Below are 22,466 nucleotides of genomic sequence, written 5' to 3'. Positions count from 1 at the left end.
AACGAGGTATGGTCATTATGAATTCCTTGTTATGCCATTTGCAGTAACTAATGCCCCTACAGCATTTATGGATCTTATGAACCGAATTTTAAGCCTTACCTCGATGAATTTGTTGTAGTTTTTATTGTTGATATTCCGATATATTCGAAGAGTATTCTTGAACATGAACAACATTTGAGAACCGTCTTACAAACACTTAAAGAGAAGAAATTATTTGCTAAATTAAAGAAATGTGAGTTTTGGTTGGATGAAGTCATTTTCTTAGGGCATGTCATCAACAGAAATGGGATTTCGGTAGACCCACAGAAGATAGAGGCAATTGTGAATTGGCCTACACCAACAAATGTAATAGAGGTCCGCAGTTTCATAGGCTTAGCTGGGTACTACAGGAGGTTTGTGAAAGGTTTTTGGAAAATAGTTGTACCACTTACTCAACTCACAAGCAAAAGACAACTATTTGAGTGTACTGATGAAAGAGAGTCTACCTTTCAAGAATTGAAGACGAGACTAACAACTGCACCAGTCTTGACATTGCCCTCAGGTATGGAAAACTTTGAGATATATAGTGATGCTTCATATAAAGGTTCGGGTTACGTATTAATGCAGAATGGAAGGGTGATTGCTTACGCCTTTCGACTGTTGAGGCCACATGAGAAGAACCACCCAACACATGACCTAGAATTGGCCATAGTAGTATTTGCTTTGAAAATTTGACGGCATTACTTTGCGAAGTCTACACAGATCACAATAGTTTGAAGTACTTCTTTACTCAGAAAGAGTTGAATATGCGGCAAAGAAGATGGCTTGAACTAATAAAAGATTATGATCTTCAGATTCAGTATCACCCCGGGAAAGCCAATACAGTTGTTGATGCCTTGAGCAGAAAATTGACGAGGAGTTTAGCTTGCTTACTAGATTTCGAGAGAACCGAAATTGAAGTCGTGTTACACGAACAAGTTGGATTGGTAGCCGCCATTTCAGCTGAGCCAGCAATAGTTAATGAAGTTAAGCAAAGGCAAAAAGAGGATGAGTTCCTCAAGAAAATAATTGATGAATTTGAAGCCAAACCATAATCAGAATTCAGTATTGATGGTGAGGTGTTAAGATTTCAAAATCGAATGTGTCCTGAGATAAAGAAGAGAATCCTAGATGAAGCTCACAAGTCGATGTTTGCTATGCATCTGGGTAACAACAAAATGTATCGGGACTTGAAGCAAAGCTATTGGTGGCCTAAAATGAAGAAGGAAATCGCAGAATATGTGTCCAAGTACCTTCAATGTCAGCAAGTTAAAGGTGAGCATCAGAAACCAGGCGGTCTACTTCAACCTCTCCCTATTCCAGAATGGAAGTGGGAGCATGTGACCATGGACTTCGTTATTGGTCTACCTCGAACTCCTAGAGGTATGGATTCTGTTTGGGTTATAGTTGATAGATTGACTAAATCTACACATTTTTTGCCTGTTAGAAATACATTTGATGCTTATCAATTAGCCACTATATATGTTGATGAGATTGTTCATTTGCACGGAGTTCCAGTAGCTACTGTATTGGATAGAGATCCAAAATTTGTATCTAGATTGTGGAAAAGCCTGCAAAGAGCAATAGGAACAGAACTAAGATTCAGTACCGCATTCCATCCACAAACAGACGGGCAATCGGAAAGGACAATACAGACCTTGGAAGAGATGCTCAGAATGTGTGCTTTAGATTTTCAAGGGAGTTGGGAGGACTATTTGCCACTAGCGGAATTTACATACAATAACAGCTTCCACTCTAGCATCGGTATGGCACCATATGAAGCCTTATATGGCAGAAAGTGTAGATCACCAATTTGTTGGACAAAAGTCGGAGATAGAGCCTTACTTGGGCTCGAAATTGTGCAAGACACTTTGGAGAAGATTAAAATAATCCAACAAAGGCTCAAGAGCTGGCAAAAGAATTATGCGGATGTTCGAAGAAGACCTCTTGAGTATGAGGTTGGCGACCATGTATTTATTCGTGTGATTCCGATGAAAGGCCAGTTGAGGTTTGGTAAGACGGGCAAATTGTCACCTCATTACATTGGGCTGTTTCAAATTTTGGAAATGCTTGGTCCAGTTGCTTAAAGGGTTGCTTTGCCACCAAGATTCGAACAAATACACAATGTGTTCCACGTATCGATGTTGAGGGGCTATCTTCGAGATCCGTTCCACGTGATTGATTACCACCGGATAGCTCTTTATGAAAATATGGAATACGAAGAATGACCAGAACGAATCATTGACCGACAAGTGAAACAGTTGAGAAGTAAATCCATCCCAATGGTGAAGGTAGAATGGAAAGAACACTATGGGAAGGACGCTACATGGGAAAAAGAGGATGATATGCGACTACTCTATCCACATTTGTTTCCAAATTGAGGTAAAATAAGTTTGGAGGACCAAACTTCCTAAAGGGGGGAAGATTGTGATAAGCCTGTCTTGTGTTATGTTAATTAATCCTATTTATGATTGTGATTATGTGATTGATATGATTTTGAGTGCCATTTGTACGAGTATATGTATTTTTTTGAATTTCTATCTGTTCACCGTAGGAAAATTTGTTTGATTTTCTGCTTCAAAATTTAATTAAAGGTCGTAGAGGCGATTGAAACTGAAATTGATTGTATTTTTGCGATTAGCATGATTTTTAGAGCCTACGGTGAGATTTAATTAAAGGTTGATTCGGATCAAAATAATTAGATTAAACTGATTGAATTAGGCACAATTAATTAACTTTATCAAGGTTGATTAGGTAAGCATATATATAGGCCTATTTATACTTAAGCTCTTCATTTCTTGAGCTCAAAATTTGAAACACACTCTAGAGAGAGAGAGAGAGATGGATGGTTCTAGAGAGAGAAAAGTGGCAAAGTATGAGAATTGAGTAGGAAGCTTGGAAATTGAGAAGATTCACTCAAATCTAGCTAGAATTTGGAAGATTGAGGCTCCTAGCTGAGTAATTAAACTCAACTTCGTGAGTTTAAGTTCAAAATTAAGTGAATTCAAGCAAGATGTGCAATTAAGAGCAAGAATTAAGTTGATTATAATGAATTTGAAGTCAATATAACCATGCATGTAGAGAGTTGCCATGGAATTGCATAATTAAGCATGTAGCATGTTAACTATGAAAAATTGAGTACCAAATAATACATGCAAGCTTAGTTTTGTTGAGCTTCATCATTATAAGCATCATTTGTGCGATTTGAAATGGTATTAGAGTCTATATTACACATGCATGCATAATCCATGTAGTTATGAAGCTTGGTTGCATGTGTTTTGAAGTTGTCAAGAAGAATACGAAATGATTTAAGAATTGGATCAAGGTTTTGGACAATTGGTCTCAAACTACCTATACTCTCATGCCATGTAATGTCTTTCCATGTTTTTGTACCAAAAACACAAACTTTAGACCCTTGAACATCAATTTTGAGCTTCAAATGTAGTTTTGGAAATTTCAGAATTCGTTGTGTCCGCTCAAGCGGGGAAAGTGCCGCTCAAGTGTAAAAATCAAGCTCTCAGAAGTTTTGCAGACATTGGTGTCTGCTCGAGCTAGCATAACTGCGCTCGAGTGCCCACTCACATATTTTGATTCTTAGCTCGAGCGACCAAAGTCACTCTCGAGCACAAAAATGAGGCAACCAATACTTTTGCAAACCAAAGGGGTTTGCTCGAGCGGGAAAATATGCGCTCGAGTAGAGAGTCCTATTTTAGAAACTTTGAAAAGTTACTTTATGTTTTGTTTTCCATTCTCTTTCATTTTTAAGCACTCCTAGGCATGCATAGAGCATTATAAATGAACTAAAAGGATAAGAAAGAGACCTAAGGGAAATAAATAAATTAAGAACGGATTGAATCGTTTGTGACCCAATGTGTTATGAAATGTGTAGGTCAAGCGCAAGGGAAATCCATCGACAGAACACTGTGAGTAATATCTTAGTAAGAATGTGTTGAAGTATGCTACTTTCCAAATGCTCACTTTTGTATGAGTTCTATAGATTTGTTAATTTGAATAATATTCGTTATGCAATTGATTGAATAAGGCCGTGGGAATATGATTATGATTATGATATGCTTATGATCTCAAGTATGAAATGCGCATAAATATAAATGATTGTGTAACACTTAGGTGTTTTAATTTATTGGAAGGTGTGTTTAATATCTTTGTTTTTGTTTTGGGAGTCTTTGGAGTTGTTGTATATTGGTTTTAAAGGAGTACAATCCGATTTAAACTTGTTGGGTTTGTTCGTTCACTTTTGTTCTTGTCAAAAAGTTCCTTGGAAACTTAGAAAATCTTGTTTTGGGGTAGACACTAGTCTGGGAAGGGTCTACCCTTTGTTTCTGAAGTTTGCTAGCTGGAAATTGGGGTAGACACCAATCTGGGAAGGGTCTACCCTTTGTTTCTGAAGTTTGCTTGCTGGAAATTAGGGTAAACACCAGTCTGGGGAGGGTCGACCCTCTTATGTTGCAGAATTTCTATGTTAGTTGCTGAAAAATAGGGTTGATCCCCTCCTGTCAAAGGGTTGACCCCTTCGCCTGAAGGGTCAACCCCTGCGTGTTTTTTTTCAGAATTTTGGGCTTCGAATAGGCCCTACTTTTGGGGGTTTTTGGACTTATCTTTTTCATTGACCTTAAGGCTATTATCTATTACTATAAATAGACCTAAACCACACCTCTCTCATAATTTTCTCCTCTTTTTCCTCTCAAAACCGAGAGTCTCTCTCTCTTTCTCTCAAAAACTCATTTTTTCCACTTCAATCCTTAGATTTACACTCTTAGAGGTGTCTTCTCACCTGATCCTTTGAGATAACTTGAAGATCTTGTCAAGGGCTCTCTATTGGTCTGAGAAGTTCGTGGCTTCATCAACCTTGAGTTTTTCGAGTTTTCTTCCTCACGACTTGAGGTAGGGACACTTTTACCTTAGTATTTTTTTGTTTTGAAGGGATTTCACGGTGTGGTTATGATTTGTGAGTTAATTGGAGAGTATTGTTAGATCAATCTCATGTTTTACATAAATAAACCTTTTACTTAACTGTTGCTTGAGATTTCTTTACTCTCTCCTTTCAAAACATGTATACAAATGTTATTACAAGCTATATCCATAATAGAGGAGAAAACCCCCCAAATTTGGTAAAAGCTCTAGATTCTCCATTTGAGTTAAAAACACCACATTGAATGGGGAATTTCCTTGATTCATGAAATATTGTGAATAATAAATAGATGAAGGATGTGGATGTTGATATAGTAAGAGAATTGTGGCTTGGATATTATTTGTTTTCCTTAACTCTTGTGTTCTATTCAACTCTTGGGTAATGTTGAATGGTTGTTGATGGAATAAGATATGAATGAATTGTTAATTGTGCATGAGTCTGGGTAAGAGTCGATTTTCCAAATGTGGTGTTGTGTTGATACCTACGCAGGGAGTTTAAAAAGGTGCCCAAATACCCTGTCTAGGCTTATCGCTGGACGAATGTGAGAAAAATATTTCTGGGTGTCCACACAGTCCTGCCGTATGATAGCTGGCAAAAGTGGAAAAACGGATGATTTTCTTTGGGGTGCCCACTCCCTGCCATATAATAGCCGGCAAATGTGGGGGGTGGTTTTAAAAACAAAAGTAAAGGGTGTTTTAAATTGGACTCTTACAAGTGGACTCATGGTTTGCGTTCTATGGTTGTGAATGTTTGACTGTTGTTGTTGATGACATGAATAGTCACTGTTATTATTTGGTTGTCATGGATCTGTATGTTTGTTAAGGATTACATGCCAAGATAAATTTCCATGTAATGTTTGGTCGCAAAGATACTATAATCTTATTCAAAGGATTAAATACTTCGTTAAATGTGTTCCTACTGGCATATAGCTCAACCCTATCTTGTCTTTTTCAGGAAATGATGGAGTTCCACCTCCCTGAAGGGTTGGTCAAGCAATAGCTCATTTTTTGAAAAGTTGATCCATGTGTATTTTGTTATTTTGAATTGAAGTTTTTGTAACAAGACTATTAATTTATTTTGTTGTAATTGTATGCCCTAGAGGCTTATATTTTGTAAGGCCACTTAGTTCATTATATCGGAATACGAATTCTAAACATTATGGGAATGTATATGGTGAACTGTAACCTCTTATCTCTTAGTTTAATGAGAAGGTGGACTTTTTGGGTATATTGTTGTATTTGTTTGGGCGTATTCTTGTGGGAAAATTTCAGGGCATTACAGATTGAGCCAAAGGCTATTTGACACGAATGATTGGGCCAAAGGCCGTTTGACATGAACGAATTGGGCCCGAGGTCGCTTGATAAGAAGGAATTGGGCCTGAGGCCGTTTGATAAGAAGGAATTGAGCCCGAGGCCATTTGATATGCTTGGGCTTGAGGCCGTTTGATGTATTACATAGAAACATAAAAAGGCTTAAGGCCGTCTATTATGTCTGTTACGAATTACATTCGTGTAACTTCCTTATTTTGATGTTATTTGGTGGGCTTTCGCTCATTCTCATTTATATGTATTTAGGTGAGCAAAGAGATGTCCAAATCCAGCCTTAGTGAAGAAAGTGAGAGGAAGTCAAGTCTTGTGGAGTCATCCCGAATGTCTCACGCACGAGACTTTTTTTTTGTTCTTTTGTTTACCCTTTTTGCTATCTTGATGAATACATTGGATCATCCATGTACATAAGCTTTTGTTTGGTTGGCTGCATATTTGAAAGTTCCTGGATGTATAAGATGTTAACTCTATTTATATGTGTGAGTTATTATGGACTGCTTATGGAATGTTTTGCTTAGCCATGTAAGCACAACTCATTGGACAAAATTTTTAAATCTACTTCCGTTTTGGCCCCTTATTTCTATTGAAATATGTTTAATCAGGATTGAGGCCGCATGTAATTTCTTGATTACTAGCCGGTTATGACCCTAATCCATAGGGGCGAGTTCGGGTCATGACAGACTTTCTACACTTTCCTATGTTTTTTACCTTAGTTATTTGTTGTTGTGTAAACAATGTTGGGATTTGGAGGATTTTAGACAAACCTACAGTTTTGGTTTAAAATCAAAGAGGGGTTTTCAAATGAAGGTATTGAAAATGGTTATGGGTATAGATATGAGGATGTGTTGTGTTAAATTTGTTGATTTTGACACATGGGTTGGATTTGGGAGAGAATGGAGTTTTGTCCTAAAATGTTTCAAATGATTATTTTATATAAATAATGAAATTGGTATTAGGAATATGAAATTAGATGAATGTTTATATAGATGGTGGAGTTGAATGTGTATTATATCTCATCTATGGAAATTTAGATAATTTATCTATCTTGGAGATTGTATATCTATTTAGAAATATCTGTTTTGGGCTATCGGTGGATGATAGCTATGATTGCTGTAGAAATTGTATGAGGATTGGGTGAATTGAAACTAATCTCTTAACTATTGTCATTGAATATGATTGTGTCTTAATACATTGTAGATGTATGATATTTGGGAGGAGAAATGGGATGTACTCCATGTTTGGAAGAAGAAATAGGATGGACTCCATTGAATTAAGTTGGCCTGTGTATCTAGGGTGAAAGTCCCAAAAACCGCGTGTATACATGGGTGTCGATTCCCGCAGACAAAATTTCTGTAAAATGGCAAATTTGAAGTGATTGTGGAATGATTGTATTGGTTAGAGAACCACTGAGTTGTAGCCTTAGTTGGGTTGTCTAGATAACAATGGATGTGACTCGTGGATTGAGGGGAAATGAATTTTCATGAAACGAGTTAAGATAAAATTGCTTGAGATATGAAACTTGGTATATTATGAACTTATAACAACATGAATGATTTTATTGTGGGCATTGTATATGCATATCATACTTATATATTTGTTAAGATTCATATATTGTGCTAGATTATTTCCACTTAGCTTTGGCTCACCCTACTTGGGAAGAACATTTTCAGGTGCTAGTGATATGCCTCTGCCAAAGACTTAGCTTGGGAGGATTGTGGAGCTGAAGGCTCACTTTTGTTTATTTTGTACTGACTTTTGTACAAGCCTAGGGCTTTATTTGTATTGAGCTTATGACTTATTTTGTTATAGCCAACTGTAGCATGCTTTTCTTGCACTTTTCGGATATGATTAGGTCTACAGTTCGGACTCTCGTGGTTTTGAATCTGATTTCATGAGTGCAATGTGAAATAGAAAAAACACAAAAGAGTCCAAATCCGACAATTCTTTTGGAAAATTGATTTTGAATCAAATGCCAAAAATGGACTGCTTTGCCATATTATAGAGTCGCCACCTAAATATTTTGAGAAATTTAGAAAACTCGTGACTTGTGCCAAAGGCTACTTATCCGTCATCACCAAAGTGTCTCAACTCGGGAACTTAGGTATGAGAGAGGAATGTCATGAATTGAGCACCACCACTCGCCCGATCAAAGATCGACCTCTACTAATCATGATGTGATTTTTATATACATTATAGGCTCTTGTTCCGATTATTTAGGATAACATTACTAGGTGTTGCACATAAGTATAGACTAAATTGCGAAAATTGGAACATTTGATTTCATGTTTGTTTAAAAATCATTTGAAATACGTGTGTAGACACCCCATTTTTGACCAGCCTTAAGACTCAGACGTCATCGATTGAGCGCTCGGTGATTGCGCATGTTGTGCTTGTTCTGAGGTTTCGGAGTTTCGGCTGAGGGCCTTACCCCCGGACCTTGGGACCCTTTTGTGTTTTGCCTCGGTTTGCAAACCAGGCTCTGTTTTCTCTTCCCGAGGGGAGGGAGAGGTCTCGTAGACCATCTCTTAGTGGCCGTGGGCTACTTTTTGTGGTCGTAGACCATTGTCCCCGTTTGGAGATCAGTTTCTAGTTTTTCGGAGCCGTCGGCCGTGCGCTTCGGTTCGGGACTGCTTAACTTTCTCCGTTTGCTCTGGTTTTTGGCACACACCTTGTTTCCTCTCTCTAGAGGGACACTGTGGCCTGGGAGACCACCTTTGTGGTCATACGCCGCTCTCGGTGCTTAACAACCTGTTTTCGGGGTGCCCGGCCGCGCGCCCCGCTATGCATTGTCGGTGCCCATCTTCCCAAGTCTATTTTAGCTCGAACCTTTTGAACCCTTTTTTTTTAGCTTCTTGAGGAAGCTTGAACCTTTTGACCCTTTTTAGCTTCTCCATGAAGCTTGACCCTTTTTTTTAGCTTCTCCAAGAAGCTTGAACCTTTTGACCCTTTTTAGCTTCTCCAAGAAGCTTGACCATTTTTTTAGTTTCTCCAAGAAGCTTGACCATTTTTAGCTTATCCAAGAAGCTTGACCCCATTTTTTGGCTTCTTAAAGAAGCTTGACCCTTTGCTCGAAGCTTCTAAGAGAAGCTTGAACCTTTCTTAGCTTCTTGTGGAAGCTTGACCCCTTTGCTCTAACTTTCTCAAGAAGCTTGACCGTTTTTGCTTTAGCTTCTAAGAGAAGCTTGGACCTTTGTTCTTCTATGAAAGAAACCCTCTCCCTCATTAGCAAAGGTTCAGATTTTTTGACCAAGACATACATACACCTATCTCCATATATCTCTCTATTTTGGTCCCAAAAGTGCTAGGTTCTTGGTCCCTTTGCACTACACCTCTTAGCCTAACCTCTCCATCATCCATCTAAGCACCTTGGAGCTTATTTTCAGAGGTTGAGAAGCCACTTTCTTGGTCCAAAAATTGCTGTCTTTCTTGGCTACAAGGGTAACTCTCTTATCCCCCTTTTGGTCCTTATTTTGCTTCATATCTTAGCTATATTTGCAAGCATATTTGGGCTTTGACATAAACTGAAAAAAGTCTTATTTTCAACTTCTTAACAAGTTTTTCTTAGGTCATTTTTCTGTTGGGGGTCATCTACCCCCTTGCATGCTTGTTTTCATCTTGTTTTGAGCCATGAACTAAGGCCTTTGTATTGTGCTTTGTTTGGCCTTTTAGCCACTGAAATCTAGTGGATTTTCAGTGGCTAGCATGCTATTTTGAGCATCAAAATCAGAGAGGGGTGACCCTCTCACCCCTTGTCTTTTTTTACTAGCTTTCTTGGCCTTACAAAGGAGCCCATATTTGCACACTTCTTGAGCATGTTTTAGGCCATTATTTGTGAGTTTTATGACCTGCATGAACTTTGTCCAGAGTTTTTTTTTCCATGTTAGGTGCCTATCTTGCATGTGTAGAGTAATCCTCTTCATGGCCTTTCAAATGAGCCTTCATTTGCATGCTTCCTAGCCTCATTTCAGGCCCTTTTCAGTGAGTTTTAGGGCCCTCATAACCTCTGTCCAAAGGTGGTTTTTCCATTTTGTATGTCCATTATACATGTGTAGAATAACCCTCTTATTGGCCTTTCAACGGGACATATCATTCTTGCATGCGTTGACTGAGTTTTAGTGGGTTTTTGGTCATATTTTGGCATGGAATACTTCTGTTTTTGGTTGGTTTGGTGACCTCTCATGTGCTTCATATAGTTGTAGTGCAAATCATGTTTCACTAGCTTGTTTTGCACGATGTTTTGGCCGCCTTTCCTAGCATATTTTGGCCATGCCTTAAACTGATTTTGTGCATGTTTTGGACTGCCTTAGCTCTATTTTTAGGTCTCATGGTCGAATGATGTTTGTTTTGCATGCCTGTAGTTCAATATCCATGCTTAACTTTGAGTTTTGAGGTCCATCGCATGCATATACTGAGGTGTTTTCATGTTTTGGGGCCATTGCACATCGTATTTTAGAGCTTATATGCATGCCATATTCCCATGATTTCCACTCTTTAAGTGCATTAGAGAGTCGGGCTTGTATGCCTCATTTACCGACCATTGCATGGGCTTCATTTGAATGCATTATGAGCCATCATTTTAGACCAATTTCCCACTATCTTGGACCTGCCTAGGGTCTATTTGGGGTTGGTTTTGCCATTTGTGCATTGCTTTGTGTACCTCTAGTGTAACGCACTTCACTAGTTTCAGTATTCGGGCCATTTAGCGTACATCGTGTGAAGTGTTTGCATGATTCAGGACCATTGTGTATCATATTTTAAAGCTGGATCATGTGCCATTCTATGCCATGTTTCATCCTTTGCCACGCTTTGTTAGAGTTGCATGTTGTGCCTTAGGATCGGTCCTTTGCATCCGTTCATGTTTGCATGTATTTTGGTTGTCTCATTTTCATCATATGGCCACTGATTTGAGTGTGGCTGAGGTCCACTCACATTGGTTTAAGTCCATCTTGCATTGTGTATGCCATTTAGTTCATGTTGTTGCATGTTTGGCCATTGCATTGTGTATGCCTTGATCATCTCATTGATAGTCTTCATCTGTGCATGATAGTCTTCGTATGTGCATTGTGTATGCCATATTATGTCATGTGCATTGAGTATGCCATTCTCCGTTCATAACATTGCGTATGCCAGTTGCATGTTTGCATATCATCCCTCGCATGCCAGCATCATTTAGGTTGCATTGCATCTAGGTTGCATGTTAGAGTTGCATTCATGCATGTCATACACATTACATGGTGTTTGGAGTAGGGTTTAGTCCAAACACGGGAAACGAGGGACGTTTCGTAATCAAAATGATGAAACGTGTCTCAATTCCTAGTCGCCGACACTCCGGATTACCCATGATGGAGTTTGGGCCTTGCTGTGTTTATATGTGCATTCATTTCATATTGAGTCGTGCAATTCGACTCCTCGGCCATCATGCATCGAGATACGTGATTAGTGGCACGAGGATTGAGGTCTACACTCCCTAGAGCTTGTGCAATGATAGAGAGAGTGGTCATGCATACATATGTGAAAATACTTTGCCATGCCCCTTTCTTGCTCTCTGTTGCAGCAAACCGGAAACCGACAGCAAAAACTGGTCAACAACCTTCTGGAGTTTTGTACAGCATTCCAGGATTAATTGCAAACAGAGGCGAATCGGGCATCGCGAGGAATTTCCCGACAAGGCAGCGCGAGCATGCATGCATCTTTTATCATTCGGAACAGAGCTGAGGCGGTCCATTTAGCTTGCATACTAATTTATTTGCTTTCCTAGTTAATTTGTTGATTAATTAGGGTGTGATTGGTAATGTTTACGTTTTCAGTTTATATTTACAAAAATTTTATAAACTGGTTTTTGTTTATTTTTTGTTTATTTTTAGAAAAACATAAACTACAAACGCGTTTGGTAATTGACAAAATGTTTAAAAAATTTAAAAAATATAAAAAAGAGTGAAAAATGGCAAGTGGTGTCAAGTGGCGGCGAAAGACGGTGGTGGAAAGTGGTGACGATGGGTGGTGGGTAGCTGGTGGTGGGTGACGGTGGCAGGTGGGTGGGTGACGGTGGCAGGTGGTGGGTGGTAGCGAGTGGGTGGTGGCGGTGGCGGGTGGTGGGTGGTGGTGGCAGATGGGTGGCGGATGGCGGGTGGTGGTAGGTGGTGTCGGGTAGGTGGCGGTGGCGGGTAGGTGGTAGGTGGTGGTAGTGGGTGGGTGGGTGACGGTGGCGGGTAGGTGGTAGGTGGTGGTAGTGGGTGGGTGGGTGACGGTGGCGGCTGGTGGGGTGGTGGGTGGTGGTGGCAGGTGGGTGGCGGATGGCAGGTGGTGGTGGGTGGTGGGTGGTGATGGTGGTTGGGTGGGTGACGGTGGTGGGTGGTAACGAGTGGGTAGTGGTGGTGATGGCGGCGACGGGTGGCGAGTGGTGGTGGCAAGTGAATGGCGGATGGCCGGTGGTGGCGGGTAGGTGGCCGGTGGTGGTGGTGGTGGGTGGGTGGGTGGGTGACAGCGGCGGGTGGTAGGTGGTAGCGAGTGGGTGGTGGTGAGTAGTGGTGGTAGGTAGGTGGCGGGTGGGTGATGGTGGTGGTGGTGGTGGGTGGCGGGTGGTGGTGATGGCGGGTGGGTGGGTGACAAGTGGCTGGTGGTGGTGGGTGGCTGGTGGTGGCAGGTGGTCGGTGATGGTGGTAGGTGGGTGGTGAGTGGTGATGGCAAGTAGGTGGCGGGTGGTGGCGGCGGGCGGTGGATGGTGGTGGCGAGTGGTGGCGGGTGGTGGGTGGTGGATGACAGGTGGGTGGTGGGTGGTGATGGCAAGTAGGTGGCGAGTGGTGGCGGCGGGCGGTGGATGGTAGTGGCGGGTGGTGGGTGGTGGATGGCAGGTGGGTTGTGGGTGGTGGTGGTGGTAGTGGTGGTAGTAGTGGCAAGGGGGGGTGGTGGTGGCGAGTGGGTGGCAGGTGGGTGGTGGTGGCGGGTGGTAGGTGGTGGTGGGAGGTGGGTGGTGAGTGGTGGTGGGAGGTGGTGGTGGGAAGTGGGTGGTGGTGGAAAATGGTGGCGGGTGGTAGCTAGTGTTGGGTGGTAAAAAAAAAAAAACTGAAAACTCAAAATGGAAACACATTTTTTGTGTTTTCATTTTTTGGCCAAATTTATAAACTGAGACCACTGATTTATAAATCAAAAATTTTACCAAACAAGTTTTTATTTGAGTGTTTAAAATTTTTGTAAATATAAACAGAAAACTGAAAACGTAAGTGTTACCAAACAGCACCTTAGGGTTTTGTAATATTTGATTAGCTAGAGCAGTTAATTATTTATTCGGACCCTCCGAGCGATTGCACAATTGTAATAAGTGTGCATGTGTGTGATGTATGTCTTCCAACCCCACGTCTTTCTCCCTTTTATTTATCAGCTTATGATGGTTAGATTAGGGCATGTTTCAATTAGCATACTTATGCTTGCATGTTTGCATCATTCATCTATATTGCATGCACCGGGCTCGGCGCATCATACTAACTGCATCGTGTTTCAATTCCAAGTTGAATACGTGTATCAATTGTTGCATTTCATATGCCATCTTAGAATAGCCGAGCCTATCTTAGTTGCATTTTTGCATGTGTTGCGTTAGGCATTTTAGCATAGTTAGGATTCATGCATGATTTGTAATTAGCTTCTTTCTTTGGCTCGGAGTACTCGGTAAGTGTTTGTGCTTTAGCATCCTTGCATGTGTGTGAGTGACTGCCATGATAGCATGCTTACCATGAGGCTAACTGCTTATGTGATATAACTGCCTGAATGCCTGTGGGTGAAGGTTGGATTACTTGGATTGGAACAATTCATTGATTGCGAGTTTTAAGCCCACTAGATAGTGGCAAAACCATGTTTTCTAAGCCCGCCTGAGGGTGGCAAATTCGCATTTTAGCCTACTTGCGAGTAGCAAACCGTTTCAAAAGCAAACATGAGGTGTTTTGTTCCAATTCAGGCGATCCAATCTATACTTGTATGTTGTGTGCATCACGTAGTAAATCTAGGCTAATAATCAGAATAAGAGCACATAATGTTTTCAAAACTCGATATCATGGTTAGTAGAGGCCGATCTTTGATCGGGCGAATGGGGGTGCTCACGAAGTGACCTTCCCCAATCATACCCAAGTTCCCGAGCCGAGGCAACTTTGGTGATGACGGACACGTGGCCTTAGGCAAACGAGTCAAGGTTTCCTAAATTTTCCAAAATAAAATATTTAGGTGGTGACTCTGTATCTGGCAAAGCAGTCCATGTTTGGCACTTCTTTCAAAAAAATCTGTTTTCAAAAATGATTTGCCGGATTTGGACTCTTTGATGATTCATCGATCTTGCATTGCACTCTGCGAGATTAGATACAGGACCGTGACATTTGAGTCCTGAACTGTAGTGAGCCCAAACAAACAAAACGGGATTTCCTTCCCGGGGCGTTCGGGGACGTCTACAACGTGTCACTTGAAAAGTGAGTTTGTATGTACATTAATCAATTTATCTCAATTTTAGCAATTGGCCTTCATCCATGAGCATTCAAACAAGTATATCATTTAAGCACTTAGCCTCATGGAATCATGCTTTGATGACATGGCAACAATCACACGCATACGGTATTGTAGACACCCCATTTTTGACTGTCCTCAAGACCTGGACGTCATCGTTTGAACACTCGATGATCATCCATGCTCGTGTTCGTTTTTGAGTTCTCAAAGGTCTTGGCAGCGCGCCTTGCCTCAAGATCTCTCAACTTGACTGTTTTGTGTTTGGTTGGGGACCAAGCACTTGTGTTTTTCTTTTGAGGGAAGAGGGTGGCTTGTTAGCCATCCCCTCAATCCATCAGCCAAGGCTTGAAGCCATCGGCCTTGTTTTCCTGCCACCGGCCAAAAGTGTTGGCCGATTGGCACTTTTTTTGGTTGGCCGGCCCTTATGTTGGTCGATCAACCATTTTTGGTGGCCGAACCCTGTTCATCTGATTTATACAGATATTTTAGGCCAGCTGTCACAGCTGGCATCCACAATTCCCCCCTCCATACACGTGTGTGGAGGGATTTGTCCCTTGCCTTAGCTTGCTTAAGAAGCTTAGAATTTGGACTTCTATAAGAAGGGAGCTCCTCCTCCTTTCTCAGAGGTTCTGAAATTGGAGGGCTAGAGAGTTGTATCTATCTATCTCTATATCTCCCTCTCTTTACATATTTGTGTGTGTATTTGTGCTCTAAAGGGGTTATTGTTCTCACTATTGCACACAAACACCTAGCAATACACCATCCTTGGTTGCTGAGGTACTAGGGGGTTGGTTTTAGAGTTCTTGGGCTGGTTTTAACCAGAGAAGGGTGCTGGTGTTGTGTTCTTGGAGGTGTTCTTCAAGGGTGAGCAAACTTGCTTTTAATACCCCATTCTTGCTTAAGCTTTTAGCCCTTCTGTTTTATTGTTTTAAGCTTAGATTATAACTAATAAAAGTTCTGTTTTTACTTGCTTTAGACCTTTGTTTAAGGTCGCTTCTTGGTTTGGGGTTGTTCACCCCCTCCAAGGCCTTGTTAGGCCTTGTTTTAGGCCATCCATTTTGGCCTTTGTTCTTATCTTTGCATGACCTTTCTACCACTGAAATCCAAAGGATTTTCGATGGTGGAAAGGTGGTTTTGAGGTCTTAAATAGGAGAGGGCCATCCCCTCTCCTTGTTGTCTTGAATGCTTGCATAAATGGCTTATGTTGGTGGCTTGTATGCTTAGCTTGTTTTAGCTTTATTTCAGTGTGTATTAGGCTTTGTTTTGCCATAAAATACCTCTATTTCAAGTTGGTTTGATGGCCTTTTATATGCTTCATATACTTGTCTTGCAATCTTCTTGTTTGCCTCAACATGCATCATGTTGTAACATGTCATTTTAGCATGATTTTGGCTCAACTCCATGAAACTTTTTGCCTTGTTTTACCATGCTAGAGCTCTATTTTGCCTTGTCTTGGCCATGCTTGCATTGTTTTGTATATCCACCATGTAATCTAGCTTGTTAGCTTTGAGTGTCCAAGTCACTAGCACGCTTTACTTGGGTCATTTCAGTGATTTGGCATCACTTGTTATGCTATTTCTGTCCATATTGTATGCTTGTACACTTGCACTTATCACTCCTTTAATGTTTTAAAGAGTTGATGTCTTATGCCTCGTGAATGGATCATTGTGTATGCCTCCATGTTTAGGCCTCTAGGATGACATTTCAATGTGTTTTTGGTCTTGTTCTAACATGCCATAACTCTGATTTTGGTTGCTTAAATCATACCATGTTTGGTTTTGATAGGCGTAGTGTAACACCTCTTTGGTAGCCTTGCATGCCTCATGCTTTTGGCCCTTTGTTCTTGCTTATTTTGGCCTCATCCTTGTATGTTTTAGGCTTACTTTGGCATGCTTTAGGACTGTTTTGGTTCACTTCGGCCATTTGCTTCATGTTTCACATTACAATGGTTTGAGTCCCTTGGCTAGTCTTAAGCTTTGGGCTTTCTTGCATGCTTTACTTGTGTAGTTTGGTTGATTTGGCATCATCCCTTGCATAATTTCAGAGCTTAACATGTTTGTCACATGTCCATATTTGTCTCTTTTGCGTGTGCTTGAGAGTTTCCCTTTTATGCCTTAGTCTTTAGGCTAATTAGCATGCATGTTTGTATGTGTATTTCATGCCTTTGTTTCATCATTATGGCCACTGATTTGTGCCTATTTGAGAGCTGTCCAATTTGGTTTAAGTCCATCCCATTGCATGTGGTTGCATGCTTATCATTGGTATTGTTATTGCATGCATATTACATTGTAATGCTTGCATGATTATGCTACTTTGTTAAGATCATCATGCATGTATTACATTAGTCTAAATATACTTGTCCCTTTACATGTTGCCACATGTTTGCCTCACATGTTGTTGCATGTTTGTCATTGGCATTGTTGTTACATGCCTTGCATGTTTATTTGTCTAGGTTGTATGCCTATTGCACATTGCTTGTTTGCATGCTCATATTACATTAGCTTGCTTGCATGCCTAGGTTGCATAGCATTAAGCATGCATCCCTTGCCTCTTGATTAAGCATGATAAAGGTTGGGCCCCCTTATATGTTTTGTGCATTTCATTTAATATAAATTGCACACTTGGCTCCTTTGGCCATCATGCATTGAAATACGTGATTGGTGGTCCGAGGGTCGAGAACCATACTCTCTTGAGCTCATGACATGATAGGGAGGATGGTTGTGCATACATTGTCTTGAAAATGCATTGCTATGCTCTTTTTGCCCTCTACTACAACAAAACAGCATTCTGCAGGAAAAGATGGCCGATCGGCTATCTTTAGTGTCGGTCGGCTAAACATTGTTGGGCGAGAGCCTTACTTATGGTCGATGACCACTATCCCTTGGCCGATGGCCCTATCTCTTGGCTAATGGACTCTCAGCATGTCCCCAGGGTAGTTCAGAAGTGTCATAGAAGTTGGCACAGTTTTTAGAGGTACAGAGCAGTGCAAACAGAGGCAACATGAAGCATGGCAACGGATTTCTGAGCGAAGCCAATCGATCATGCATTTGTCCCTCTTCCCGAGGCTGCTTTACCTGCTTTCATAGCTTAATTAATTTGTTAATTATTTAAGTGTTGTAATAATTAGTTGTAGCTAGTTATTCATTTGGTTTTGTAGTTAATTAATTAGCTTGTTAGTTAGTTAATTAGTTCATTTGTATTATTCTTTCAATCCCTCCATCGAGAGGGCGCAATTGTGTAATAAGTGTGCGTGTGTGTGATGCATGTCTTCCAACCTCCATTTCTTTCTCCCTTTTACTTACCTACTTTTAGTGGTTAGTTCTAGGGCATATTTTCAATTAGCATCCTTATGCTATGCATGTTTGCATCCATTCATTGCATGCACTGGGCTCGGCGCATCATACTAACTGTATTGTATTTCAATTCCTACTTGAATACGTATATCAAGTTGTCGCATCTCATATGCCATCTTAGAATAGCCGAGCCTATTTCTAGTTGCACTTTGCATGCGATGCATTAGCCATTTTAACATGAACTAGGATCATGCATGATTTCTAACTAGTTTCGTGTTTTGGCTCGGAGTACACTGTGAGTGTTTATGCTTTAGCATCTTGCATGAGTGTGAGTTTTGCTATGACAATATGCTTGCCATAAGGCTAATCGCTTATGTGATAAAATTGCCTGAATGCCTATGGGTGAAGGTTGGATTACTTGAATTGGAACGATTCATTGAAATCCGCGTTTTAGCCTACTTGCGAGAAGCAAACTTCAAACCATTTTCAAACAAACGGATATGCGATGCTTTGTTCCAAATTAGGCGATCTAGTCTATACTTGTTTGCTGTGCGCATCACGTAGTAAGATTAGCTAATTAACCGGAATAAGAACACATGTGTTTTCAAAAACTAGATATCATGCGTAGTAAAGGCCGATCTTTGATCAGGCGAGCGGGGGTGCTCATAGATGACCTTCCCCAATTGTACGCAAGTTCCTGAGCCGAGGCAACTTTGGTGATGATGGACACGTGGCCTTAGGCAACGAGTCAAGGTTTCCTAAATTCCCCCAAAATAAAATATTTAGGTGGCGACTCTGTATCTAGCAAAGCAGTCCATGTTTGACACTTCTTTCTTAAAAATCAATTTTCCAAAACGATTTGCCAGATTTGGATTCTTTGGTGATTTATCAGTCTCGCATTGCACTTTGCGGGATTAGATTTAGAACCGTGACATTTGAGTCCGAACTATAGTAGCATGAAGCCCAATGGCGCGTCTACAGGTATGCTAAAGCAATTAAATGCTCACCTAGTACTCCGAGGCAAGCCAAAAAGATAAAAGAGTTAGAAAACATGCGTGATCCTAACTAATGCAACACATACAATTTATGGGCTCGGCTACTAACATAGTATTTGAATCAATTTGATAGCATGTGGTCCAAGCACGTGTTCAAAGAATTTAAGTAATAACAATGCTTGGTTAGAATGATAAGCCGAACCCAAATGTAGGTGAGACGAGTGTATGCAAACATAAGAATGCTAATTAAATATGATGCTCTACACTACCATTATAAGCGGGTAAATAAAAAGGAGAAAGAAATGAGGTTGGAAGACATACACCGTTATTACAAAATTTTCCTTATACAAGAGGGTTTGAATAAGTGTCTGAATGTCCAAATTAAACTAACTATTACAACATCAACCGAATGAATTAATTGAACTAAAGCTTTCTAAGTTATTACAACAAGGGGGTACTACAATAATTACATTAATGATGAAAGCATTAATTTACAATTTAAAAAGGAAGCAAAAGGATGGCATGCACGTGACGATTTCAGAAGCAGCTCTGCCTGCCTCCCTTGGAATTTGCCTTGTTTCACATTCAACCACTGTCCTCTGTTTTTGCAAAAACACACTGTGTACCGAATATTGAAGGCCGGCTGGGCCCAAATAAGGCTGGTCGTGTCCTAATTTTGTGCAAAACCATGTTTTTGTGCTCTAAAGTGAAAACAGTGCAAGCAAAGTTTTTTTTGAGCTCTGTTTGTCCCTCTCACACTTCTCTGTCATGGAAAGCCTCAAGAGAAGGACGAAGTCGTTTCCAAAACCATCAATGAGCAAGTTGCTTTCTTGATGATTTTGGCCATGATTTGGACAAAAATCAATGAATGCAATGAATAACACTCACCCTTCCCTCTTCTCATGTAGTGAACTCAAAAAGAGAAGTAGAGACGCTTCAAGGGACGTCAAAACACTATGAATTAATGTATGACGACTCTTGACACAATAGACTCGGCATAATGTCTGGTCGAATCCAAGCAACCTTATTTATTTTCTTTATGTTGGTTAGTCCAATTTTCAGTCAATTTTAATAGTCCTTGCCTTTCCTTAATCTCTTCGTCCAAAATGATGATTAAGTCTACTGAATGAGAAGAACGTCAAGCAAGAGATACTCCTAAACATGAAAGAGGTACCATGTCGCTGACGGTGAACCTTCGTAGAGATTAAGCCATTGAGCATAGGTCTCTAGCTCATGCTTTGAATAACTATCAACCGGTTGAAATGACTCTCCAACAAAAGAAGAAAATAAGAAAAGAGGGAGGTTATAGAAATGAATGCTAGATTGATTATTAAAATGAGACCTTTAAAATGAAGAAAGCTATCAACTCAAACAACTCGGTGTCTAAGGCCTAAACAACCAAAGCTATGAGGACTCACAATACAACAAGCAAATATTCAAAGCATAAACTAATTTACTAAATTAGAACAGCCCCAAAACATAGAAAAACAGTGGCTAAAAGTGTGTTAAAAGTACACAAACAGATAGGCAAAATCAAGGAGACACAAACTAGTAAACAAAGACAAGGAGAGGTGGCCAACCCCTCCACTTTTTGAGACCTTAAACCATGTTTTCTAGCCCTTTTTAACCTCTAAAAATCAGTTTGAGAACTAAAGAAAATACTGTAAAAAGAAGGGCTTGAGCAATGAAATAAGGTGCAAGAGAAGATGTTAACCCTCTCTACCCTTTGGTAGCTATCCAAACCCAAGTTTAAACACTTGAAAAGGACTCAAGACAACACAAAAACACAAGAAGTAGCTAACAAGAGATAGAAAAAGAAGTAAGAGAGAAGGTGGTAAGCTTATACCTCTCAAAAGAAGCAAGCTCTTGTTTGTAACACAAACTTGGTTCAAGCACATTCTCAAGCTTGAATTGCGATGCACAAGCCTCAACCAAGGCTCTAATGTTATGATCTAAGGTGGTATATGGTGTATGGATATTAGTCAAGGGAGATAGGTTTGCTCGAAGGTAACTTGTATAGGAAGAAGAAGCCCTCTCTTGTGTGTATAGGTTCTTTAGGAATTGTTCAACCCTCAAAACAGAGATATAACCTCGGCTTTATAGAATTTGAGGAAAAAAGGTTGAAAATATCTTCAAAAAAAGACAGCTGGCGAGCTCTCGCCTAGAACAGTATTTATAGCTAGCAAGGCACGGTCGGGCCCAAATGGCCATGGCCGGCTCTCAATGGGGCATGTCGAGCCCTAATGTGCTGGTATATTCCCCTATTTCAAACTCAATGTAAGGTGGCACAATATTAAAAAATGAACCTCTGAGGTAAGAATAAGGCAAGTGAGGAAGGTTTTGGGATTATTTCGGGACTCGACTTTGAATTCCTTCGCCGAGAACTCGAATCACACAATGTAGTTTTCATCATCGAGTGCACTAAACCAAGCGCCTAAGTCTTACGGGTGGTCAAAAATGGGGTGTCTACACCAAGCACGGTCTTGAAACATGTAAGCCTTTAGGGCATATAAATATATGTTTAGTTTTCATTCTTTATTTCGTCTTGTAAAGCATGCTGTAGATTCAGGTTGAATAATTTATGAATGTATGTCGCATGTGTCACTTTTTGTACATTAACTTTGATGATTGAAAGTTTCGTAGTTTATCTATATCACTTTGTACTAGTGGTTGAAGTTGGATTATTGTAATTTTTTTGAGGGCATTACAGGTTTTTTATGACGGTTTTCTAAATTTGTCGCTAAAAATTAATAATTAGTGACGTTTTCTGTGATGATTTTTGAATTTGTCGCTAAAAACTGAAAAAAAATTAACGACGTTTGTGTCATTGCATAAGTAGTTAAAATCAAGATAAATGTGATTCTTGAAATTGAGTGGTAGGTTGTATTTGAATTTTGAATTTATGTTTACGAAAAATTTAAAAATTGTAAAAAAAAAAAAAGAAGATTTCTTGTTAATTTTTATTTCAAAAAGTTGAAAGCTATTTACAAAATTTACAATTTTTTTGTTATATATATATATATATATGTAACAATTCATATTTTTAATTATTCTTTAAAATTTATACTAATATTATTTAATCACTGTTGGGAAAATATATGATTTATTTTGTATTATTAAGTGTAATTTTGTGAAACAATGTAATTAGTAAGAAATTTAGGGGTCAAGTGTAAATATAAAAAGGGAATTACCACCTTCAATTTGGAAAAGACATCTGGCCTTGCCAGATGTCACTCATGTATTAGTTTACTACCTATATATATATATATATATAGGTGTGGTAAAGGAAAAAGAAAGGCGGCATTTGCTTTAGGCAAGCAACGTGGTAACCATCCTGCAACGTGGGAGATCTACCAATAGGGTAATTATAGTCGCTACGGTAAGAAGCTAGGTGTAAGTAGGGGTAAGGAAAAAGATAAGT

The sequence above is a fragment of the Camellia sinensis genome, chromosome 7, assembly GCF_055761805.1.
Source record: "Camellia sinensis isolate YWXY chromosome 7, ASM5576180v1, whole genome shotgun sequence".
Classification (NCBI taxonomy): Eukaryota; Viridiplantae; Streptophyta; class Magnoliopsida; order Ericales; family Theaceae; genus Camellia; species Camellia sinensis.
The sequence above is the reverse complement of the archived record's forward strand: the minus strand, read 5'-3'. Positions refer to the sequence as shown.